General features: G+C 41.9%; 1 long non-coding RNA gene across 2 annotated transcripts in view; it reads right to left on the bottom strand.

Moving 5' to 3' along the window:
• LOC122918503 overlaps nucleotides 1-26350 on the bottom strand; it is a 487166-nt gene that overhangs the window by 12797 nt on the left and 448019 nt on the right. For both annotated transcript variants that reach the window (XR_006386620.1, XR_006386621.1), the window contains exon 4: nucleotides 13601-13731. This is a non-coding gene — a long non-coding RNA (uncharacterized LOC122918503). The remainder of the gene's footprint in view (nucleotides 1-13600; nucleotides 13732-26350) is intronic.

The following is a 26350-nucleotide window of genomic DNA, read 5'->3' as shown; positions in this document are numbered from 1 at the left end:
GGTCCAGGGAGCCTGCTTCAGGTGGCTGCCTTGGCCAGGACTGCTGTCTGGATTCCAGGCCCATGCAGGGTGTACTTAGACCCTGCGGCCGAGCAGGTCACAGAAGGCGGCTCCAAGGGATCCCAACCAGAGATTGCACGGGGTTCTCTCGGGCACAGGCTGGGAGCGTTCAGACTCTCAGCCGGTCACAGAAGGCTGCAGAGACTGTGGGCTGGTGCCCTCTAGACCTCTGGTCCTCGACACTGTGGGCTGGTGCCACACCGGGCTCACTCAGATGGGGATGGGAGTGCACCCAGTGGTGCAAGCAGTGGAAAGATGGGAGCTCGGGGACCACAGACTGGAGGCTCCACCACACTCTCTCTGGCATGGGTGGTTGCTGGAGGTGGCTGTCCGACTGTGGGCTTAGACCTGTGCCCATGACCGCCCGATTCCACCCGTTGCCCCTTAAAGATCTTTTGCTCTTTGTGAGTGCTTTTAACCAGACTCCAAGTTAGTGCTGCTCCTCAACCACAGGGCACTTTCTTATTGGGGTATTACTTTGCAATGGGTCACTTCTGGTGGCTCCCTCCCCCACCATCAGTCTGAGCATTCCCACTCTGGGTTACCTCTCCACTGGTGTCTTCTGCCGCTATAGAGATCTAGAAGTGTATAATCCTACATCTCAGGCTGATTTCATAGGTGTTCGAGAGTTTTCTGGTAGATATTGAGGTCACTTTAGGGGACCAGTTGAAACAGGGTCTCCTACTTCTCTGCCATCTTGCCCTCCTTCTATTATACTATCCCTTTTATTTCTTTTTATTAGTTTATTTCATTGGCTAGTACCTCCAGTATGAGGTTGCATTGAAATGCTGGGAGAGTATCTTTGCCTTATTTCTAATATCAGGGGTAAAGTTTTCAGTATTTCCTCACTGAATGATGTTTGCTCTAGGATTTTTGTTGAGTATTCTTAATTACATTAAGAATTTCTCTTTGGTTTTTAGAAATTTTAAAAAGGTGTCAATGAGTGTTGAATTTCATCACATGTTTTTAATGGGTGTATTGACATTATCATGCTAGTTTTGAACATTAAACATTGCATTCTGGAGCAAATTCAATTTGTTGATAATGCATTTTTTTATATGTCTCAATTCAATTTGGTCATATTTTCTTTAGAGTTTTTGAATTGATATTTATGAAAAGATTGGGATTTCTTCTTCTCCCCCTTGTGATAGCCTTACTGTGCTTTTGGTAATAAGATTATGCTGGCTTTATAAAATCAGTTGGAAGTGTTTTTATTTTTTCCTATTCTCTGGGAGAGTTTGAATATGTTAGTATTATCTCTTCCTTAAATGTTTGGAAGAATTTATTGGAGTAGGTATGTAGGCCTGAAAATGTCCTTGTGGAGGGGTCTTAAATTATAGATTATATATATATATAACTATTCAGATGTTCTATTTTATTTTGTTTCAGTGTTGATGTTTTGCATTTTTCTAAAACTTATCCTTTTTTAAATAGCTTTTGAGTATAGTTGACACACAATGTTAATTTCAGGTGTACAACATAATGATTTGACAAGTTTATGCTATGCTGCTACCATCTGTCACCATGCAGTACTATTGCAGTATCACTGTCTACATTCCTTATGCTGTGTCTTTTATTCTCGTGACTTATTCAGTCCATAACTGGAAGCCTGTGTCTCCCATTCCCTTCACCCATTTTGCCCATTGCCCAAACTCCCTTCCCTCGGTAACCACCTCTTTGTTATCTGGATTTTCATAGAAGACTTGTCCTTTTCATCCAAATTTTCAAATTCATTGGCATAAGGTTCCTAACATCTTATGATTTTCAAAAATATTTTATTTATTTTTTGACAGAGAGAGCACAGGCTGGGGGAGTGGCAGAGGGAGAAGGAGAAGCAGACTCTCCACTGAGCAGGGGGCCTGATGTGGGGCTCTATCCCAGGTCCCTATCATGACCTGAGCTGAAAGCAGCTGCTTAACTATGTCGCCAGGTACCCCTCTGCTTTTGATGTTAGTGTTTGTAGGATTTGTAGTGCATTCCATATTTCATGCTTGATGCTTGTAATTTGTGCCTTGTTTCTTTATTATTTTTGATAAGATTATATAAATTTTATCAAAGTTTTCAAAGAACTAGATTTTGGCTTTGTTGATTTTTCTCTAGTATATACTTAAATTTTCTCTATTGTACCTTTATTCATATTTGTTGATCTTTGTTTTTATCTTTACTATTTTTTTCTTTTATTTGATATGGGTTTGGTATGTCTTTGTTTTTCTAGCTTTTTGAAATAGATTATGAATCTTTTGTCTTTCTCCTTTGTTACGGATTTAAAGCCAATTTAATCTCAGTAGTGCTTCAGTTGCATCCCCTAAATTTAAGATTCATTGCTTGAGGTTCATTCTTAGGATTATGCTTTAGACCAGTGATTTTCAACTCAGGTGATTTTATTGCTACCACCCCCTACCCTCAGGAATGTCTGGCAGTGTCTGGAGACATTTTTGGTAGTCACAGGTTGGGCAGTGGAGCTACTAGCATCTATTGGGTAGGGGCTAGGGCTGTTGCTAAAAATTCTACAATATACAGGACAACTCCTCACAACAAAGAAGTATCTGTCAATAGTTCTGAAGTTGAGAAACCTTGCGGACTTAGGCCTATTTATTAACCATAAATGTACCGCCTCCCATAATATCCTCCACATGACTTCTTTCTTTCCTCTTTTTAGGTTCCCGTGGTGCTGTCCCTAATCACCCTATACATGTAGCTCTAAATCATGCTCTATAATCTCTATTATATTTTCCTTCATCACATTATGCATGTTCTCATATGATGTAAATATTATATTTATATAAGTATATAAATCCATATATGACCATATATATGTAATATTTATTTCTTTTTGCTTGACTCCTTCACTAGAATAGAAGATTTCTGTTTTGTTTTTAACTTCCTTTTCCCAAAGTCTAGAATAATCCTGCATGGTTGGATGAGTTAATATTTGTTACATGATTGAATGCATTGTTGCATTGGAATAAGTGTCATTTCCAGTTCAAGGCACTGAAAGTACAAGAGTGAATAAAGCAGATGTTGTGTAAGGGGAAATACAAGTATGATAAAGAAAATACTGAATTCTGCCTGCTGCAAGAAGGGAGACTCCTCTTCTCCCTTTCCTTAGCATGTTTACTTAAAACTGTAATTTTGAGTTCTTTCTCTGCCCTTTTGAGATGTCTATAAACCTTTTTAAAAGTTAAATAAGCCTCGAGCCAGTTTTGTAACCTACAAATACTTTTCAAAGACTTGGCAGCCATCCTTTTGAAATGTGACCAAGGAAGGTAGCACCTCTATTTCCCAGTCTCTGGGAGTGCGTAGGAGCCCAACTTTGGTAGGTGTGTGACTCCCCATTACTAATCTATCTCTTGTCATACGTAAACACGAAATTTGTTACCTTTTTATTCTTTTGTTTATTTTTAAATATTTTATTTATTTATTTGACAAAGAGAGACACAGCAGAAGAGGGAACAAAGCAGGGGGAGTGGGATCAAAGGGCTCCACACTCCAATAGTGTCTCTCTCTGACCCCCAAATGTCTCCCATGACAGATGTGACTGAAATTTCATCTATCATGTAAATATTCAGTATTGGAAAATACACTTGCCGCTCTGTAGGCAGAAGTGTTCCAGTGAGAGAGTGTACCAAATTTTTGAACAGGTGTCTTTATTTCCATATAAGGCTTTGCCAGCGATTTGTTGAAGACATATCAGAGATTGCAATAAATCCTAAGTGAATGTTGAAAATTCATATACAGCTTTCAAGATTACTTTTTTGTGAGTAAGCTGGATACAAAGTAATTCATTTGATATTCACCCTCTTCCTTCCTGTCTTCTCACAATACATTTGGTCTCCAGATGTTGAAATGAGGAAATTTTTTCCTGGAAAATGAAAGTGTCAGGGGGGCTGGCATATAGAAGAGACCAAAGCATGTCTCAAAATGAAGCTAATATACATCCAAATCCCTGGGACCTCTGACAGAACCTTGCCACAGGCCGAACTTGGGACTGAGAAAGAGAGGCCCAATGACTCTGTTACAGCACCAAGTAGTTCAAGGGATCATTGTAGAAGTTTTCTCATATTTTATCCTATTACATTTTTCTTGACAACCTTGCCAAGTAGGTTTTTTCCTCTTTCTCTCTCTTTCTTGCAAACGAAGAGAGTCAAGCTGAGGGATTAGAGGAGTTGTCTAAGAGCCCCAGACGTTTTGGTGTAAAGCGAGAACTCCGGGCTGTTTGACTTAGAAGCCCTTGTGCCGTCCGACATATCAGACTGCCAACCCAAGGGCTTCAAAGTCTGCATGTTCTGCTCCGCAGTCAGACCCTAAGTGTTACTTCGGAACAAAGGTGCTGTGTATGGCCTTGCTGCTTTAGGATTTCATGCCCGTGCGCCATTGAAGACCGGGGTCGTGAATATCTAGCTATTCAAATGGATGAATGAATTCAACCTGGCCATGCTAAAGCCTTTTCCAAAGGAGCTCCTCTTTTAGTAATTTCTATTTCTCTTAAGCCTGCTAGTTATTAGAACCCAAGAGATCATTTGAGGAACTTTTTCTCCTTGGCCACTGTAACATTCACTGAATTATCAGATACGTCATTTTACTTCTGTGGCGTCTCCAACACCTGCCTCTTCCTTTTTATTCCCATTGCCACCACCTTCATTTCAGCTCGCCTCAAGGCGTATGTACTTCCATTTACTATCTGTTTTACTCTGTCTCATCCATCCCTCTGTCTGTCCATCATCCATCCTTTCATTCCGTCAACAAACACTTTGTGAGGACTTACTAAAGATACAACCGACAGATTATCACAATATGGTATGATAAATGCTTAAGAAGATATTGTTTAGGATGCGATGAGAACACAGAAAGGGGACACTCTTACCCAATTCAGGGAGAGAGACTCAGCAAAGGCTTCTTGGAGGAGCTGTCAATCTGAGCTGAGCCTCAAAAAATCGATGGAGTTAGAAAGGTGAAGGGGCTGGAGAAGGGCAGAATAAGAACCACAGAGTCCCTCCCCTGCTGCCTCACTATTTCTTTTCTCTTGTTTCAATCTTCCTCCGCAGCAGTTTGCAATACCTGGCATACTATGTAGTTTACATGCCATACTGCTTCCCAGAATTATCCAGTGATAATCCCTGACACCCCACTAAAAGCCAGATGGATCACAGTGGCTGCCCAGGCTATTGTGGTATGGCTCCTGTTGGCCCTCTGACCTCTTTTCTCTCCACTTTTCTCCTTAGTCACCCTGCGTCAGCCACACGGAGCTCCTTGTTGTTTCTTGACTGTATCAGGCTGCCTCCTGCCTTGGAGCCTTTCACCCGTTCTTCCCTTCCCTCTGGGTGCAATGGTCTCACACATGTCTGCATGACTAACTCCCTCCATTCCTGCAGGACTTACACTATTACAACACAGGGCTTCCCTGATTATTTCATTTGTAATTAAATCCACTCACCTCCCCACCAGAGCTCTCTATCCCCTCATCCACCTCTTTTTAAAGTAGGCTCCACGCCCAGTGTGGAACGCAATACAGGGCTTGAACTCAGGACCCTGAGGTAGAAACCTGGGCTGAGATCAAGAGTCAGGTGTGTAATTAACTGAGCCATGCAGGCATCCCTCCATCACCCTTTTTTGCTTCGAAACTATCAGCTTGATCATACCATGCATTTGTATGTTTATTTCATTTATTGCCCAAAGAATGTAAGCTTCATGGGAACAGGGCTTTTTGACTCTTTTAAGTCAATTCTGTCTTCACTGCCTAGATGAGTCCATAGAAAATCTTTTTTGGGGGGGACAGGAACAGTATACTACATTGATGGCATATAGCAACGTAGGGCTCTTCAACCCCTACCCCCCTTCAGGGGCTCTGGGACAGAAACTGTGGAAGTTGGGAGATTGTCAGTGTGTTGGGACATGTGGGGGGGCAAGGATTCCCCGGCAGCTGAGGGCCTGTCTTCCTTTTGCTATTGCTGGGGCTGGTGGTTCCAGGGGGCTCTTACTCCTTGGAGGCCATGTGGACCATAAAGTCCACCATCTAGTTGCTGTGGCCAAATTCACTGTCACACCAGGAAATATATTTGACAAAGTGGTCACTGAGAGCAATGCCAGCCCCAGCATCGAAGGTGGGAGTGGTTGTCACTGTTAAAGTTGTGGGAGGCAACCTGGTCCCCAGTGTACCCCAGGCTGCCCTTCGGGGGTCCCTCTGACGACTGCTTCACTACCTTCTTAATGTCATCTGTTTGGCAGCCTTCTCCAGGTGGCAGGTCAGTGCCGCACTGCTGGAGTTGAGGATTCAGTAGTGTGGCACCCCCTTCCTCAGACTCTTGACAGGTGCTGATGTTGCTAAAGGGAAGGAAACATTTCATTTTGTTTGGTGGTGGTAATGACTGACTTTCCCTCTCTCTCCCAGATGATGTTTTTAACCTTTTACCACCACCAAAGGGTCACTTCTGTACTTCTCAGCAGGGCTTTTTCCCTTTGACTAACACATGGGATTCTTCCACAGAGCTACAGATTTCTTGGTTGTTGGTCACTGTCACAGTATAGATATTAGGAGGTGGAGGAAGGGGATGTTGGAGTTTTCAACTAAAGGCCTCTGTTTCCTTGGTGTGTAGGAGGCTGGACCATCTGGCGAGAAAAGGTGGAGACAGGGTAGAGATGATGAAATTTGGAACTGTCACCCATCAGATTGGGAAATGTGACTAATGACAGAAAACATAGGGATCCTGAATACAATGACATATTTGGAGAATACACAATATCCTTGCAAGATGTCTGATGTTGATTTTTTTTGCGTAATACATCAGTGCTGCTGATTCTTTAGAAGGAATTCTTTAGGGGGAATTCTGATTCCTCAAGGAGGAAGAATGAATTGAACTCATATTCTCATTGTTAGGAAAGTAACAAGCACAAAGTAATACTGTGCTGTGATTTTCCTGGGCGAATCCTTGTTGTCCTCAAAGAATAGGAACTGCTGTAGCCCACAAGGCAGGCTAATCCTTAACACTTCTCAAGTGATCAGACATCCAGCAGATATATGGGGGAGAGTATAAGAACCCTGGGCCTTTTGGAAGGCAAACCTTGTGGTCATTTCCTAATCCTGGAGAGATTAATACTGAAGCTGAGATTTACCAAGGGTTCCTTGTGGGCGCTGTATGAGTACTGGGTAGACCCTCCTGAAGGAACATCTGCACTTGGTGGTCCCCTCCCTCTGGTGGTAGAAGAGGTTCCTACCTTCATCAGTCTTCTCTAAACTTCAACAGTGGGATTTATTTTTGAGACCAGAAACTTGGATTTAGTACAGTTTCTGAGAGTGTGCTATGATTGTACTTCAGACAGGCCAGAATAGGAATCTAAGAAGTCAGGTCAGGGAAGGAGCAGGAATTTTAGAGGGAATCTTGGAGCCACTGAGACTTCCAGGAGGGGTCAGGGGACATCGATAGGATCCAGGGCCTTTGGGATTTGGGGGCAGGGAATTTTTAGGGCACTTTCTGCAATGGAATATGGAGAAATTTCATGGCAAAAGGGGTACATTGGAGCCAAAAGCAACAGAGAAGGAAGGAAAGAAAACATTTATGAGGCATTTACTATGTACCTGGGATTTGTCTAATGCTTATCATATGTCAGCAGTGCATATCAACTATATCTTTTTAAAATTTTTTCAGTGTTCCAAGATTAATTGTTTATGCACCACACCCAGTGCTCCATGCAATCTGTGCCCTCCTTAATACCCACCACCAGGCTCACCCAACTCCCCACCCTCTCCCCTCCAAAACTCTCAGTTTGTTTTTCAGAGTCCACACAGTTTCTCCTGGTTCATCTCCCCCTCCCATTTCCCCCAAATCCTCCTCTCCTTCTCCCAGTTGCCCTCCATGTTATTCCTTCTGCTCCACAAGTAAGTGAAACCCTGTGATAATCGACTCTCTCTGACTTATTTCACTCAGCATAGTCTCCTCCAGTCCCGTCCATGTTGATACAAAAGTTGGGCATTCATCCTTTCTGATAGAGGCACAATATTCCATTGTATATATGGACCATATCCTCTTTACCCATTCGTCCATTGAAGGGCATCTTGGCTCTTTCCACAGTTTAGTGACTGTGGCCATTGCTGCTATGAACATTGGGGTACAGATGGCCCTTCTTTTCACATCCGTATCTTTGGGGCAAATACCCAGTAGTGCAATTGTAGGGTTATAGGGTAGCTCTATTTTTAATTTCCTTAAGAAATATCAATTATATCTTGCAACAGTTCTACGAAACTATGGTAATGCCTCCCTTCTGTATGGCAAAACTAAGGCCTGGAAGAAGCCACTTGCTCAGGGGCACAAACGAACAAGTGGCCAAGCTGAGTTTTAATCCTTAGTCTTCTGACTCCATATCCAGAGCCCTGAGAAGATTGTGGCCGCTGTTATGCCTGAGTTTTTGCGTCCGAGAGACCACCCAGGAGCCAAGCACTGATGCAGTCACACGAGGGTTTATTCAGCAAGTTTAAGCTTGGGCCCAAGTATACTCAACACAGCGGAGTAGGGATTTTGACCCTGAATCAGATTATAGTCAGAGTTTTTAAAGGCAGAGTGGGGAGGACTCGGCGGTGGGTGAGGACAAAGGGGGTTATAGAGGATGTAAGTCTCTAAGGAATTTTGGAAGCGAGGTCTCCAGGACCTTGAGGGGCTAGCTGTTGTCTGGAGAAAAGGTTATTCATTACCAATAATAAAAATCTTCTCATGAGACCCTTTAGATGTGTATCAGTGGGTCACATGCTCGGGAATGATCGCTGACACTATCTTGGAGGTTTAGAGATAAAGTTTCACATTTTTCCTATCAAGTGTCCTTGTTAAGTGAGATTTAGGTTTAGAAGAAATTTAACTTTATTTACATTTCCTTCTGCCTCAGCCTCCTTCAGTTTTATGGTGGGGAAGGCGACATTAGGGCTTAAGGAACTGAGTTATTTGTCTCTTGAAATTGGGCTGTTGAGAAGATAGCTTCTTTGTTGTGAATCACTAGGACATTTGTAAACCGAGGGAGACTCCTGCCTTGCAGGATTATGATCTCTGCAAGTTAACTATTTGTTTTTCTTTTAGGGCAGCCAGGGGTGCCTGAGGGATGTCACACATACTACCGAGGGGAGAGGAGCGGGTGGAGAGGGGGTGCAAGGTGCCAGCTTTTGCTTTGCCAGGATGGCTGCACTTAGGTCAGGGCTAGACTCGAGGTGGGTACAGCCTTGTTTTTCTTGGCCTCCACAGCCACCAAGCCAGCAGGTGACAAGACTTTAGTCATATTTTAGCAAGAGGCCTATGCTATGCACACTTGTTAAAAGTCTGCTGCTGAATAAATGCAAAGCTTTCCTGCCTTTTGTGTAGTTTCTGGATTCTACACATCGTTCTCTGTCTGCTCGGTCTCCTTTCAGAGAGCATTGGTCCGGCTGCTCTTCTCTACTGCTGTGATCCCTGTGTGCTCCATGTAGCTAAAAAGAAAGGGTCTTTCTCCTGTTCTCCAGGCTGTGCAGCACTAACACCCTTGGTAACTCTCTACTAGCAAAGCTGGGGAATGGAGGAAAGCGGAAAGGGAAGAAATGGAGAGTCTACTTATCTATTTTCCCTCCCCCCCACCACTCAAAATCCCTTTCTCAGACCATGGGTAAGGGTGGGGAGAAGGCTCCAGAGAAACAAATCATTCTGTGTCTGTGTCCTCATTTGTTAAATGAAAAATACAGTTTTCTTTTTTATTTTTTAAAGATTATATTAATTAATTTTTGACTTATTTGAGAAATAGATTGTGTATACATACACACACAAGCAGCAGGGGAGGAGCAAAGGGGGAGAAAGAATCTTTTTTTTTTTTTTTTTTTAGATTTTATTTTTTTGGTGTTCCAGGAGTCATTGTTTATGCCCCATACCCAGTGCTCCATGCAATACGTACCCTCCTTAATACCCACCACCAGGCTCACCCAACCCCCCTCCTCCTCCCCTCCAAAACTCTTAGTTTGTTTCTGAGTCCACAGTCTCTCATGGTTCATCACCCCTCTGATTTCCCCCAGTTCACTTTTCTTTTCCTTCTCCTAAGGTCCTCCATGTTATTCCTTATGCTCCACAAGTAAGTGAAACCATATGATAACTGATTCTCTCTGCTTGACTTATTTCACTCAGCATAATCTTCTCCAGTCCTGTCCATGTTGAAACAAATGTTGGGTATTCATCCTTTCTGATAGCTGTGTAATATTCCATTGTATATATGGACCATATCTTCTATCCATTCGTCTGTTGAAGGCCATCTGGCTCTTTCCATAGTTTGGCAATTGTGGCCATTGCTGCTATGAACATTGGGGTACAGATGGCCCTTCTTTTCACTACATCTGTATCTTTGGGGTAAATACCCAGGAGTGCAATTGCAGGGTCATAGGGAAGCTCTATTTTTAATTTTTTGAGGAATCTCCACACTGTTTTCCAAAGTGGCTGCACCAACTTGCATTCCCACCAAGAGTGTAAGCGGGTTCCCCTTTTTCCACATCTTCTCCAACACTTGTTGCTGACTGTCTTGTTAATTTTGGCCATTCTAACTGGTGTAAGGTGGTATCTCAATGTAGTTTTGATTTGAATTTCCCTGGTAGCTAATGATGATGGACCATTTTTTCATGTGTCTGTTGGCCATTTGTCTCAATGCTTAGGTTGTGAGTTTTTCCCCATTGAGAATGATATTCACTCTGTGTTTTTTTTCACAGATAGATTTTATGAAGTTGAGGAATGTTCCCTCTATCCCTATACTTTGAAGAGTTTTAATCAGGAGCGGCTGCTGTATCTTGTCAAATGCTTTTTCTGCATCAGTTCAGAGGACCATGTGGTTCTTCGCTCTTCTCTTATTGATTTGTTCTATCACATTGATTGATTTGTGAATGTTGAACCACCCTTGCATCCCAGGGATAAATCCCACCTGGTCATGGTGGGCAATCTTTTTAATGTACTGTTGGATCCTATTAGCTAGGAATTTGTTGAGAATCTTGGCATCCATATTCTTCAGGGATATTGCTCTGAAATTGTCCTTTTTGATGGGGTCTCTGCCTAGATCAGGGTAATTCTAGCTTCATAGAAAGAGTCTTGAAGTTTTCCTTCTGTTTCTATTTTTTGAAACAGCTTCAGGAGAATAGCTATTATTTCTTCGTTGAATGTTTGGTAGAGTTCCCCAGGGAATGTTTGGTAGAGTTTCATCAGGTCCTGGGCTGCTGTTTTTTGGGAGGGTTTTTTTTTTTTTTTAAAGATTTTATTTATTTATTTATTTGAGAGAGAGACAGTGAGAGAGAACATGAGCAAGGAGAAGGTCAGAGAGAGAAGCAGACTCTCTTTGGAGCTGGGACCCCGATGCGGGACTCGATCCTGGGACTCCGGGATCATGACCCGAGCGGAAGGCAGTCGTCCAAACAACTGAGCCACCCAGGCGTCCCTTTTGGGAGGTTTTTGATCACTGCTTCAGTCTCATTACTAGAGATTGGTCTATTCAGGTTGTCAATTTCTTCCTGTTTCAGTCTTGGAAGTTTATAGGATTCCAGAAATGCATCCATTTCTTCTAGGTTGCTTAACTTATCAGCATGTGACCATTGATAATAATTTCAGATGATTGTTTCTATTTTCTTGGTGTGAGTCGTGATCTCTCCCCTTTCATTCATCATTTTATCAATTTGAGTCCTCTCTTTTCTTTTGGATTAGTTTGGCCAGTGGTTTATCAGTCTAACTGATTCAAAGAACCAGCTTCTAGTTTCTTTGATGTGTTCTACTATATCTCTACTTTCTAACTCTTTGATCTTGCTCTCACCTTGATTATTTCCCTTCTTGTGCATGGGGTTGGCTTAATTTGTTGTTGATTTTCCAGTTCTTTAAGGTATAAAGAAAGTTGGTATATTCAGGATTTTTCAGTGTTTTTTTGAGTGAGGCTTGGATGGCTATGTTTTCCCCCCTTAGGACCACCTTTGCCATATCCCATAGGTTTTAGACTGATGTGTCTTCATTCTCATTGGTTTCCATGAATTAAGTTCTTCTTGGATTTCCTGGCTGATCCAAACATTCTTGAGCAGGATGGTCTTTAACTTCCAAGTGTTTGAATTCCTTCCAAACTTTTTCTTGTGGTTGAGTTCCACTTTAAAAGCATTGCGGTGTGAGAATATGTAGGGAATAGTGTCAGTCTTTTGGTACTGGTTGAGCTCCTTTTATGACCCAGTATGTGATCTATTCTGGAGAAAGTTCGATGTGCGCTCGAAAAGAATGAGTATTCTGTTGTTTCTGGGTGGAATGTTCTGTGTATATTTTTGAGGTCCATCTGCTCCAATGTGTCCTTCAAAGCTCTTGTTTCTTTGTTGATTTTCTGCTTGGGTGATCTGTCTGTTGCTGACAGTGGCATGTTAAGGTCTCCTACAGTCAGCTTATTCTTATCAAGATGAGTCTTTATGTTGATTAACAGTTAGCTTATGTAGTTGGCTGCCCCCATGTTGGGGACATAAGTATTTATAATCTTCTTGATGGATAGACCCTTTAAGAATGATGTAGTGTCCTTCTGTATCTCTGACTACAGTCTTTAGCTTAAAATCTAATTTATCTGATACAAGAATCACTAGCCCATCTTTCTTTTGAGGCCCACTGGCATGAAAGATGGTTCTCTATCCCTTCACTTTCAGTCTGGATGTATCTTTAGGTTCAAAATGCATCTCTTGTAGGCAGCATATGGACGGGTCCTGTCATTTTATCCAGTCTGCAGCCCTGTGCCATTTTATGGGAGCATTTAGGCCATTCAAGTTGAGAGTGATTATTGAAAGATACATTTTTACTGACATCATGTTGCCTGTGAAGTCCTTGTTTCTATAGATTGTCTCTGTGAATTTCTGTTCTATGTCACTCTTGGGTTCTTTCTTCTTTTATAAAACATCCCTTAGTATTTCTTGTAGTGCCAGCTTGGTGGTCACATACTCCTTTAAGCCTTGTTCTTCTTGGAAGCTCTTTATCTGTCTGTCTATTCTGAATGTCAGCCTTGGTGGATAAAGTATTCTTGGCCTCATGTTCTTCCCATTTAGTGCCCTGAATATCTCTTGCCCACCCTGTCTGGCTTGCCAGGTTTCTGTAGACAGGTCTTACATTATTCTGATGGTCCTTCTTCTGTACATAAGGAATATCGCCCCCACCCCCCGCCAGCTGCCCTTAAGACATCTTCTCTGAATATGTATTTCACATGTATCTCATGTATTTCACAATAATGTACCTGGAGGTCTTTCTACCCTTGTTGATCTTGAGGGGGTGTCCCCTCTGCCTCTAGGGCACAAACACTTGTTCCATTCCCCGGATGAGCTTTTCTTGAGCTGTGGCCCAATCTTTCCTGTGTCCTTTTATGAACTGCTGAGGGCTACAGGCTCCTGAAAACAAACTTCTTCCCCATTAAGTTGTTTAACCTTTTTTGGAAAGATCACACTCAGCTGCTCACATGGGCCATCCTTAGTGCTGCTTCCTACACTCTGTTCCATTAGGCAAGATATTGCAGAGACACAGAACCAATAGGATATACATATGTATTGTAAGGATTGACTCACATGATTCTGGTGGCTGAGAAGTACCAAGATCTGCAGTCAGCAAGGAGAGAACTAGGAGAAGCAATGGTGTGGTTCTAGTTCAAAAGCCAGCAGTCCCAAGACCCAGGATGCGTCCTGGTTTCAGCTGAAGTCTGTGGGCAAGGAAAGATAAGGCAGTCAAGAAGGAGGAATTCTCTCTTACTCATGGGAGGATTAGTCTTTTTGTTCAACTCAGGCCTTCATCTGATTGAATGAAGCCCACCTATATTGGGGCCAGCGGTGTTTTACTTAGTGTACCCACTCAAATCTGAATTTCATCCCAAACTCCCTCATAGACACAACAGAATAATGTGTGATTAACTTCTGGGCAACCCATGGCCCAGTCAAGTTACACGTAAAATTAACCATCATATATCTTTGCCATCCTTCTTTTTACCTCTTATACCCTGAAGACCTTTACATTCTTCTGATCAATATCCACATCCCACCCACACCATGACGTCACATGTAATTTTGAAGGATTCTTCACTGGTTATTTGTGGCAATCTATCTGCAAGATTCTAAATTTCTAGATGAGGATGACAAGGATTTTATTTATTAAAACAAAAGATATAGGAATCTGTTACATTTTCTGTCTTTTCCTTAATGGCACATAAGTGGACACTCAGTAAATACTGTTTAGTGCTATACATTCAGTCCAGTTGGAGAACACGTTTTCTGATAACTTGGATCCTAGGAAAGCAGCTAGGGAGGGTGAGTGTTAGTAAGCTTGGGATGGACAAGGGTATGTCAGGCCTTCCCTTAACCCTCTGCTTGTCCTCACCCGGGGCTCTGGACTAAGGCAGAAGAGCAAGAACTGCTTTGCTTCTTCTCTCTTGCTGGCTGAGAAGAGCTGGATCTGAGAGGTTCCCTTTAAGGTCACAGTCATCCTGGCACACCCGGGAGATCTGCCTGTATCCACACCCTAGGGCAGTCTTTCTCTACTTCAGCACTATGAGTACTGAGGCCAAAAGACACTTCTTTGACGTGAGGGACTGCCCTGTGTATTGTAAGATGTTTAGCGATGTCCTTAGCCTTGATCTGTTAGAGGCCAGGTAGTACTTGCACCCCAAGTTGGGACAATTAGAAATGTCTCCAGATATTGGCAAATGCACCCTGGGGAACAGAAGCATTTGAGAACCACTGATTCTGGGTTTTGTTTTTTTACAAAGGAGAGTCACCTATGTGATCACATCTGTGAATCAGGAAGGAACTTGTTCTTTTATGTTTTACACAGCTGGTCAAGTGGCAGGAAAAGAAAGAACTCGTATCTTCTGACTTTCAGACTACAGCTTTCTCTTATGTATCTCCAATGGCTCAGTAAAAAGACCACTAGGAATGAAGGATTAGAAGAGAGAGTGGATTGACCCCACCCTGAAGGAGATGTCAGTTTTGAGCTGAAGAATGAAAATCCTTATTGAAATACAAGTCTCGATGAAGGGATTTCACTAGCTACATTGCTGTTTTCAGACTCTGCTTCTTAATTGTATTTGGTGACCTTTCAGTTTGCCCTTTTGAAAGGGAAGACATTTAGATTTCCTTTCTTAGTGGCTAGTCTTATTTTGACCGCTAATATCTCCAAAACTTCCAAACCTTTGAAGGGGAGAGGTAAGGTCCTAATAAAACTTGTTCACTTCCTCTTGAAGATGCGTCACTGTGATAACCTTGTGTGTGCGGCCTTGACGGTGGTGGTTTCCAAGAAAACCAAAATACAATACTGCCCTTCAAAACAAAAGTTTGCACCAATTGTTACTGAGACTAGATCAGAAAACTAGAAGTACTAAAAATAAGCATCTGAAAGGCACCCAGTTTCTGAGATTATATTAATTATTTTGCCGTGTTTTTAAAAAAGAAAATGTAGTGTCCTTTTAAATTGGCATATAAAACTAAAGACCTAAAGTTTGCTAAGTATGGGTACACTTGAACTTAAGATTTTAATTACATTCTTCACCTTTGAAATATAATTCAACTATGCTTAGGTATCTAAGACTTTAGGTTCATCGTATTGGAAGCATGTTAAAATCAGTGATAATCATTATTATTCAGTGAGAGCTTACTTTTTGCTGCCACTGTTCCAAGATTCAGTTTTTTTTTTTTTTTTCCCAAGATTCAGTTTTATAGGGAGGCAGTGTGTGTTAAAATGCCTTGGCCTATTCTAGATGTTTGACCTTATGTAAATTATGCAGCCTCTTTGAGTCTAGGCTTCCTTCTTTGTAAAATGAGGCAATAATATCAACTCCTGTTTTGGATTAACGATACCAACTTTTGTGCAGACTAAATGAAAAAAAAAGTGCAAAAGCTTAAATTAGTATTTAATATTGATAATTATTAATAACATTGCATAACATTACATACTATGCTATTGATAGTGTTTATTATTACATAGAAACATTGATATGAAGTGAAAATCATGTGAAAGAATAATTAACATTAGTATTAATTATTATAATTAATAATTTTGAGTATGCTGAGTTGGTTCTAAACAGTTAAGGACATTTTTTTTTTTTTTAAGATTTTATTTATTTGAGGGGTGCCTGGGTGGCTCAGTGGGTTAAAAGCCTCTGCCTTCAGCTTGGGTCATGATCCCAGGGTCCTGGGATCGAGTCCTGCATTGGGTGCTCTGCTCAGCAGGGAGCCTGCTTCCTCCTCTTTCTCTGCCTGCTTGTGATCTCGGTCTGTCAAATAAATAAAGTCTTTAAAAAATAGATTTTATTTCTTTGAGAGTGAGAGTGTATGAGTGGGGGAAGGGCAGAGGAAGAGAGAAAAACAGACTCTCTGCTGAGCAGGGAACCCAGTGTGGGACTCCACTGCAAGACCCTGGGATCATGACCTGAGCCAAAGTTATGAACATTCCTGATCAACAAGGTGGGTTGGTGTTTTGGGGTTTCCATAGTTTTCTCCAAGTTTGGTTTATTTATTTTTTGTATTTTTATTTTGAAATTGCTAGTGTTACTCTTCTATGTCCTAAATGAACGTTTTGGACAGGGGCCAATCTAGATATGAAATAAGTGTCATTAAAAAGATGGTAAATGGAATTTGCATCACTGGTTACACTTATTTTGGGAAAGTGATCTGGATTGCATGTGATGATGGCATTTTTGAGCAAGTGCACAACTAAATTTTAAGTCTGGGATAAATAAAATGTTCCTATTTGCTTGCTTTCTCTTCCCTCCCTCCTCTTTCTTTTCTTTCCTTCCTTCCTTTCTTTCTTTCTCTCTTTCTTTCTTTTCTTTCTTTCTTTCCTGCTGAGCAGGTAGCCTGATGCCTGGACTCTGGGATCATGATCTGAGAGGAAGACAGACAACTTAACAACTGGGCCACCCAGGCACCCTTTGAAATTTCTTAGTAGTAACACAGAATGCTGTTTCCAGACAACAGGTCCTAGGGTACTGCCTGGCATTGTTCTTAATACTTGCTTCTTGAACTGAACAAGTTGCTTAGATTATATTAAATTTGTTACAACTGTGAAGATTATTTTTCAGTTGTCATATGAAGGGGAAAAAAAATCCCTCAAAGTCCTACTATGATAGAGTTTCATTTAACCTGTATCATGTTCTGATTTTTTTTTTTTTGCATTTTGTACTTTGTTATGATCATATCTTCCTTTATTTTCATTCTGCTTTTTTAAAATATTACAGCATAAGCATTTGTATTTTTTTCAAGCATAATTTTAGGATGCATAATAGTTCATTGTTTACCTATTATAGCTGAATCTAAAACACATATGGAAATGCAAAAATGCAAAGAAAAGTTGACAAGCTTGAACAAAGATTAAATTTGAGGGACTTTAATTGCTAGATATTGAGACTTATTAATAACTCTATAGTAACTAAAAAAAATAACAAGTAGATATATGGAAGAGAATATAGGATATGGAAACAGATCCTCATATAGTCATCTGATTTAGGAAAAGTGCTACTACAGTGACATGAAGAAATGATGCTCTTTTGCATAAATGGTCCTGGAGCCATTAAACATGCAATTTAAAAAAAAAACCAACTTGACCCTCTACATCATGTTCCGTTTATCTATTATTGCATAATAAATACCCCAAACTGTGGTGGCTTAAACCAACAGTCATTTTACTGTATCTCAATTCTATGTGCCAGGAGTTCAGGTAGGATTCATTTGGGTAATTCTTCTGCTCTGTGTGGTGTTGATTCATCTGATGGATGGTGGTGGTCTGGAGAGTCCATGGTGATTTTACTGACCTGTCTGATCCCTTAGTGGGAATGGTTGGAAATCTAGGCTCAGCTGGCACTATTAATTAAAACATGTATTTGTCTTCTCCAGCATGGTGGTCTCAAATAGTTGGGCCTATAACATGGCAGCTCAAAGTTTCCTGAGTGTTCCATGAGGCCAAGATGAAAGCTATAAGGCTTTTCATGGCTAGCCTCGGAAGTCTCAGAATGACATGTATGCCACATTCTACTGGTTATGCAAGTCACTAAGGCTAGCCCAGATTCACAGGGGTGGCATTTAGACTTGGCCTCTCAAGGAGTTCAGCAAAGAATTTGGGCCATTTTTATTATTCTAGATGGATCATAGACCTGAAGGAGAAATATGAAACAAGGCTTTTAGAAAAAGACATGGAAGAAAAATCTTCATGACCTTAGGAATAGAATTAAAATACAAACTACATATAATGTATCCAGAGTAAAATAAAACTGTTCAATCAATAAGACAGCTAATTCCATAAAAAAATTAGTTAAAAGTGAATAGGTACTACACAAAGAGGCCATATAAATGGCCAATAAGAACATGAAAATGTTCTCAACTTCATTAATTATCAGGTAAATGCAAATTGAAATTACAAATCCAGGGATGCCTGGGTGGCTCAATGGGTTAAGTGTCTGACTTGATTTCAGCTTGGGTCAATATCTCAGGGTTATGGGATCAAGGCCAGTGTGGGGCTCCACACTCAGTGGGGAGTCTGCCTGAAATTTTCTCCTCCTTCTCCTGCCCTCCCCCGACTCTCTGTCAAATAAATAAATAAATCTTAAAAACAAAACCAAGGACCACAAACCCACCTACCAGAATGACTAAAATGAAAAGGATTGACAATTCTAAGTGTTAGCAAAGATGTGAAGCAGTTAGAATTCTAATACACTGCTGAAAGAATTGTCACTCGATACATCTGCTTTTAAACAATGAACATATGGATATCCTAGAAAATCCACTCCTAGAGATATAATAAATAGATTATAGAAGCCACTCCTAGAAAATCCACTCCTAGAGATATAATAAATATATTAATAATAATAAATACAGGGGTGCCTGGGTGACTCAGTCAATTAAGTGTCTGACTCTTGACCTCAGCTAAAGTCTTGACCTTAGGGTTGTGAATTCAAACCCTGTGTTGGGCTCCATATTGGGCATAGAGACTACTTAAAAATGAAATGCATATGCTCACTCCAAAAGTGAACAATGTTCATAGTTTATGAGATGTACTAAAAATGGTCTCAGATTGGGAAAACAACCCAGATGTCCTTCAACAGTAGAATGACAAATTAATTGTATATTAATACACTTTTTATTATAATACTAATTAAAGTAGAACAAATTATAAATACTATATGACAAGGTAGATGAACATTATAGATGTAATCATGAGCAAAAGAAGCCAGGAACAAAAAAGGATATACTGTAAAATGCCATTATATGAAGCTCAATAAAGGCAAAATTAAATGGTAATAAGTCAGAATAGTGATACTGGGGGGGACAAGATGGCGGGGTACTAGGAAGAGGTGTCTTTTCAGCTGGTACCCCAAAGTGAGCTGATTACCTACCAAAGAACTCCGATCACCCATGAAATCAGCCTGAGATCAGAATTATACATGTCTGGATCTCTACAGGGGCAGAAGATGCCAGTGAGCAGGTAAAGCGGAATGGGAACAGCGGACAGATATCGGAAGATAAACAAAAGGGGGAGGGAGCCACCAGAGGCGACCGGTGCAAAAGTAATACCCCGATACCAGCGAGAGTGCCCTGCGTCTGGGGACCAGCAGTAACTCGGAGACTGGTTGAAAGCACTCCAAAAGAGCAAAGGATCGTGGGGGCAAATTGTGGGAATCGGGGCGGCTAGGGACAGGGGCTTAAGTCCCCGGGCCCAGACGGCCTCCCCGGCGCGGAGGCAGAGAGAGTGCGGCGGAGAAACCGGCTCCTGGTCCCTAAGCCGCCAGCGCGCCCCAGAGCGCGGGGTTCCGGCTCCTGTGAGGGGATGGGAGCCGGTCTGCAGAACGCGCGCTAGCCCGACCACAAAGCCTGAGATGTGCCCGCACGTCCCTCCAGCTCTCCTGGGTCACTAAGGCCCGGGGGCGCTTCTTGACCCGCGCCATTGTTTCAAAGTCTAAGCCGCACGCGCGAAACTCAAGCCCGGCCTGCGGCTTACGGACCAGCGCCCCGTTCTCAGTGCCCCAGACGCGCGCCCGACCCACAGCCGCCTCTGAAAAGAGGTGTGTGCAAGCCGGGCACTCCCAGCCCGGGCCGGCGGCAAAATCTCAGTGTGCGATCGCTGCTGGGAACCTCTCTGGCGGTCGGAGCTCCCAGACAGCCGCCACTGCCTTGGCTTTGGGGACGAGCAAAAGATCCTGCGCCCCCAGGGTCTGCAACTTGGAACCTGCACTGCCAGCGTCCAAGGGGGAATTTATTCAGCTTCTGCACCCAGACTGAGGCTTCTCTCTGAGACGGAGATCAGGAAGTGTTCCAGGGTGCACCTCGGCTGCACCAGAGTTGATACATCCAGCTACATCTGTTCAGTCTTCTCCCACCAAAATGACTAGGAGGAGGAATGCCCAACAGAAGAAAAATACAGAGGATGGACCTTCTGCAACAGAGCTAACGGCTATCAACATAGACAATATGTCGGAAAGAGAAGTCAGGCTAACAATTATCCAGGCAATAGCTAGGTTGGAGAAAGCCATGGATGACCAAACAGAATTGATTAGGGCCGAACTGAAAGCGACCAGACAGGATGTTCACAATGTTAGGGCGGAGCTTAAAGCTACCAGGGAGGAGGTCCACAATGCTCTCAATGAGTTCCAATCTAATCTAAACTCTCTCAAAGCTAGGGTAACTGAGACAGAAGATAGAATTAGTGATCTGGAAGACAAACAGATAGAGAGAAAGGATCAGGAGGAAGCCTGGAACAAACAGCTTAGATCCCACGAAAGCAGAATCAGGGAAATAAATGATGCCATGAAGCGTTCCAACGTCAAAATTATTGGAATTCCTGAAGGGGAGGAGAAAGAAAGAAATCTAGAAGATATCGTGGAACAAGTCCTTCATGAAAATTTTCCGAATCTCGCGAATGAAACCAGCGTTTATGTACTAGAGGCTGAACGGTCTCCACCCAAGATTATACACTCCAAAAAAACATCACGACACCTGATAGTCAAATTGAGAAATTATAATTGTAGGTATAATCTCTTGAAAGCCGCCAGGGCAAAGAGGCTCCTTACTTACAGAGGGAAGCCCATCAGAATAACGTCAGACCTGTCCACAGAGACCTGGCAAGCCAGAAGAGGCTGGCAAGATATATTCAGGGCACTAAATGAGAAGAACATGCAGCCAAGAATACTTTATCCAGCAAGACTGACATTCAAAATGGATGGAGAGATAAAGAGTTTCCAAGACCGGCAAGGCTTAAAAGACTATGCAACCACCAAGCCGATACTGCAGGAAATATTAAGGGGGGTTCTATAAAAGAGGAAAAATCCCAAGAATAGCATTGAACAGAAATATAGAGACAGTCTACAGAAAGAAAGACTTCAAAGGTAACTCAATGTCAATAAAAACGTATCTATCAATAATCACTCTCAATGTGAATGGCCTAAATGCACCCATAAAACGGCACAGGGTTGCAGATTGGATAAAAGGACAGGACCCATCCATATGCTGTCTACAAGAGACCCATTTTGAACCTAAAGATACACGCAGACTGAAAGTGAAGGGGTGGAGAAGCATGTTTCAAGCCAATGGGACTCAAAAGAAGGCTGGGGTAGCGATTCTCATATTAGATAAATTAGACTTCAAACTAAAGACTGTAGTCAGAGATACAGAAGGACACTACATAATCCTTAAAGGGACTATCCACCAAGATGATCTAACAATTGTAAATATCTATGCTCCCAATATGGAAGCAGCCAATTACTTAAGAAAACTGTTAATCAAGATAAAGAGTCATATTGATATGAATACACTAATCGTAGGAGATCTTAACACGCCTCTTTCAGAATTAGATCATCGAAGCAGAAAATCAATAAAGAAACAAGAGCATTGAATGACACATTGGACCAGATGGACCTCATAGATATATACAGAACATTCCACCCTAAAACAGCAGAATACTCATTCTTCTCAAGTGCACACGGAACCTTCTCCAGAATAGACCACATACTGGGTCACAAATCAGGACTCAACCGATACCAAAAGACTGAGATGATTCCCTGCATATTCTCAGATCACAATGCTTTGAAACTGGAGCTCAATCACAAGGAAAAGTTCCGAAGGAACTCAAACACCTGGAAGCTAAAGACCACCTTGCTTAAGAATGCTTGGATCAACCAGGAGATCAAAGAAGAACTGAAACAATTCATGGAAACCAATGAGAATGAAGACACTTCGGTCCAAAACCTATGGGATACAGCAAAGGCGGTCCTAAGGGGAAAATATATAGCCATCCAAGCCTTGCTCAAAAAAATTGAAAAATCCAGAACACACCAGCTGTCTCTACACCTTAAAGAACTGGAGGATCAACAACAAATCAAACCAACTCCACACATAAGAAGGGAAATCATCAAGATTAGAGCTGAGATCAATGAGGGAGAAACCAGAGATACAGTAGAACGTATCAATGAAACTAGAAGCTGGTTTTTTGAAAGAATCAATAAGATCGATAAGCCACTGGCTACACTAATCCGAAAGAAAAGAGAGAAATCTCAAATTCATAAAATTATGAATGAAAAGGGAGAGATCACAACTAACGCCAAGGAAGTAGAAACAATCATCAGAAGTTATTACGAACAGTTATATGCCAATAAGCTTAGCAACCTAGATGAAATGGATGCATTCCTGGAAAAATATAAACTACCAAAATTGAACCAGGAAGAAATTGACAACCTGAATAGACCGATATCTAATAACGAGATTGAATCAGTGATCAAAAACCTCCCAAAAAACAAGAGCCCAGGACCTGATGGATTCCCTGGGGAATTCTACCAAACCTTCAAAGAAGAAATAACACCTATTCTCCTGAAGCTGTTTCAAAAAATTGAAGCAGAAGGAAAACTTCCAGACTCTTTCTATGAAGCCAGCATTACCCTGATCCCCAAACCAGGCAAGGACCATACCAAAAAGGAGAATTTCAGACCAATATCACTGATGAATATGGATGCTAAGATTCTCAACAAGATCCTAGCCAACAGGATCCAACAGCACATTAAAAAGATTATCCACCATGATCAGGTGGGATTCATCCCTGGGCTACAAGGATGGTTCAACATTCGCAAATCAATCAATGTGATACAAAAATTAATATGAGAAGAGAGAAGAACCACATGGTCCTCTCAATTGATGCAGAAAAAGCATTTGACAGAATCCAACATCCGTTCCTGATTAAAACGCTTCAAAGTATAGGGATAGAGGGAACATTCCTGAACCTCATCAAATCTATCTATGAAAGACCCACAGCAAATATCATCCTCAATGGGAAAAAGCTTGCAGCCTTCCCGTTGAGATCAGGAACAAGACAAGGATGCCCACTTTCACCACTCTTGTTCAACATAGTATTAGAAGTCCTAGCAACAGCAATCAGACAACAGAGAGAAATAAAAGGTATCCAAATTGGTAATGAAGAAGTCAAACTCTCTCTCTTCGCAGATGACATGATTCTTTATATGGAAAACCCAAAAGACTCCACCCCCAAACTACTAGAACTCATACAGCAATTCAGCAACGAGGCAGGATACAAAGTCAATGTGCAGAAATCAGTGGCTTTCTTATACACTAACAATGAAAATACAGAAAGGGAAATTAGAGAATCGATTCCATTTACTATAGCACCAAGAACCATAAGATACCTGGGAATAAACCTAACTAAAGAGGTAAAGGATCTGTACTTGAGGAACTATAGAACACTCATGAAAGAAACTGAAGAAGACACAAAAAGATGGAAGACCATTCCACGCTCTTGGATCGGAAGAATAAACATTGTTAAAATGTCTATACTGCCTAGAGCAATCTATACTTTTAATGCCATTCCAATCAAAATTCCACCGGCATTCTTCAAAGAGCTGGAGCAAATAATCCTAAAATTTGTATGGAATCAGAAGAGACCCCGAATCGCTAAGGAAATACAAAAATAAAGCTGGCGGCATCACCTTTCCTTATTTCAAGCTTTATTACAAAGCTGTGATCACCAAGACCGCATGGTACTGGCATAAAAACAGACACATAGACCAGTGGAACAGAGTAGAGAGCCCTGATATGGACCCTCAACTCTATGGTCAATTAATCTTTGACAAAACAGGAAAAAATATACAGCGGAAAAAAGACAGTCTCTTCAATAAATGGTGCTGGGAAAACTGGACAGCTATATGTAGAAGAATGAAACTCGACCATTCTCTTACACCGTACACAAAGATCAACTCAAAATGGATAAAAGACCTCAATGTGAGACAGGAATCCATCAGAATCTTAGAGGAGAACATAGGCAGTCATCTCTTTGATATCAGCCACAGCAACTTCTTTCAAGATACATCTCCAAAGGCAAAGGAAACAAAAGCGAAAATAAACTTCTGGGACTTCATCAAAATCAAAAGTTTCTGCACAGCAAAGGAAACAGTCAAAAAAACAAAGAGGCAACCCACGGAATGGGAGAAGATATTTGCAAATGACAGTACAGACAAAAGGTTGATATCCAGGATCTATAATGAACTCCTCAAACTCAACCCACACGAAACAGACAAACACATGAAAAAAATGGGCAGAAGATATGAACAGACACTTCTCCAATCAAGACATACAAATGGCTATCAGACACATGAAAAAATGCTCATCATCATTAGCCCTCAGGGAGATTCAAATTAAAACCACATTGAGATATCACCTTACACCAGTTAGAATGGCCAAAATTAACAAAACAGGAAACAGCATGTGTTGGAGAGGATGTGGAGAAAGGGGAACCCTCTTACACTGTTGGTGGGAATGCAAGTTGGTGCAGCCTCTTTGGAGAACAGTGTGGAGATTCCTCAAGAAATTAAAAATAGAGCTTCCCTACGACCCTGCAATTGCACTCCTGGGTATTTACCCCAAAGATACAGATGTCGCGAAAAGAAGGGCCATCTGTACCCCAATGTTTATAGCAGCAATGGCCACGGTCACCAAACTGTGGAAAGAACCAAGATGCCCTTCAACGGATGAATGGATAAGGAAGATGTGGTCCATATACACTATGGAGTATTATGCCTCCATCAGAAAGGATGAACGCCCAACTTTTGTAGCAACATGGACGGGACTGGAAGAGATTATGCTGAGTGAAATAAGTCAAGCAGAGAGAGTCAATGATCATACGGTTTCACTTATTTGTGGAGCATAACAAATAGCATGGAGGACAAGGGGCGTTAGAGAGGAGTAGGGAATTTGGGTAAATTGGAAGGGGAGGTGAACCATGAGAGACTATGGACTCTGAAAAACAGTCTGAGGGGTTTGAAGTGGCGGGGGGGTGGGAGGTTGGGGTACCAGGTGGTGGGTATTATAGAGGGCACGACTTTCATGGAGCACTGGTTGTGGTGAAAAAACAATGAATACTGTTTTTCTGAAAATAAATAAATTGGAAAAAAAAAAGAATAGTGATACTGTTTGGAGGTATATTGACTGGGAGGGAAACGTATGAGGTGGTAAATTTTTCTACATTGTGATCTGTTGGTGAATACTCATATGTTGAACTATGCAATTAAAATTTGTGCCCTTTTCTGTACATACATTATAACAAAAGATAAAGTTCAAGTAAAAGCAATGCTTAACTTAAATAAAGCAAGACTCTGGACAAGATGGCAGAGAAGTAGGAGACCCTGTTTCAACTGGTCTCCTGAATTGAGCTTAAATATCTACCAGAACACTCAACACCCATGAAATCAGCCTGAAATGTAAGATTACCTACTTTTGGATCTCTGCAGGGGCAGAAGATCATCGTGGAGAGGTAAAGCAGAGTGGGAGCACTTGGACTGATATCAGAGGATAAACAGAAGGGGGAGGGAGCCACCAGAAATGACCCACTGCAAAGTAACACCCCAATACAAAGTGCCCTATGCTTGGGGACCGGCATTAACTTGGATTCTGGTTAAAAGAACACAAAAAGAACAAAGGATTTTAAGGAGGAATTGGTGGAATTGGGCAGCCACAGGCATGGACCAAAGCACACGGTCCCAGGGTGGTCATGCTGGGGCTCACCCATGTCACCATGTCTGAGAGAGCCCACTGGGGCCTCCAGTCAGTGGTCCCTGAGCCCACAGCTTTCCGCTGCTTGCCTCACCACTGGGGCTGCATGCACCCCCGGCCGCACCCAGGAAAGCGCCACGCGGTCTCCTGCTGGAGGTCCCTGGACCCACAGCATTCTGTGACCGGCGCTGCAGCCCATTCTGACCGCACCCAGCATGGGAATGGACTTTAGACAGCAGTCCTGGCAGCGGCAGCCACTGGAATTCGGCTCGCCCAGACCAATATCACTCGCAG

Source organism: Neovison vison, chromosome 10 (genome assembly GCF_020171115.1).
Source record: "Neovison vison isolate M4711 chromosome 10, ASM_NN_V1, whole genome shotgun sequence".
NCBI lineage: Eukaryota > Metazoa > Chordata > Mammalia > Carnivora > Mustelidae > Neogale > Neogale vison.
The sequence above is the reverse complement of the archived record's forward strand: the minus strand, read 5'-3'. Positions and strand labels throughout refer to the sequence as shown.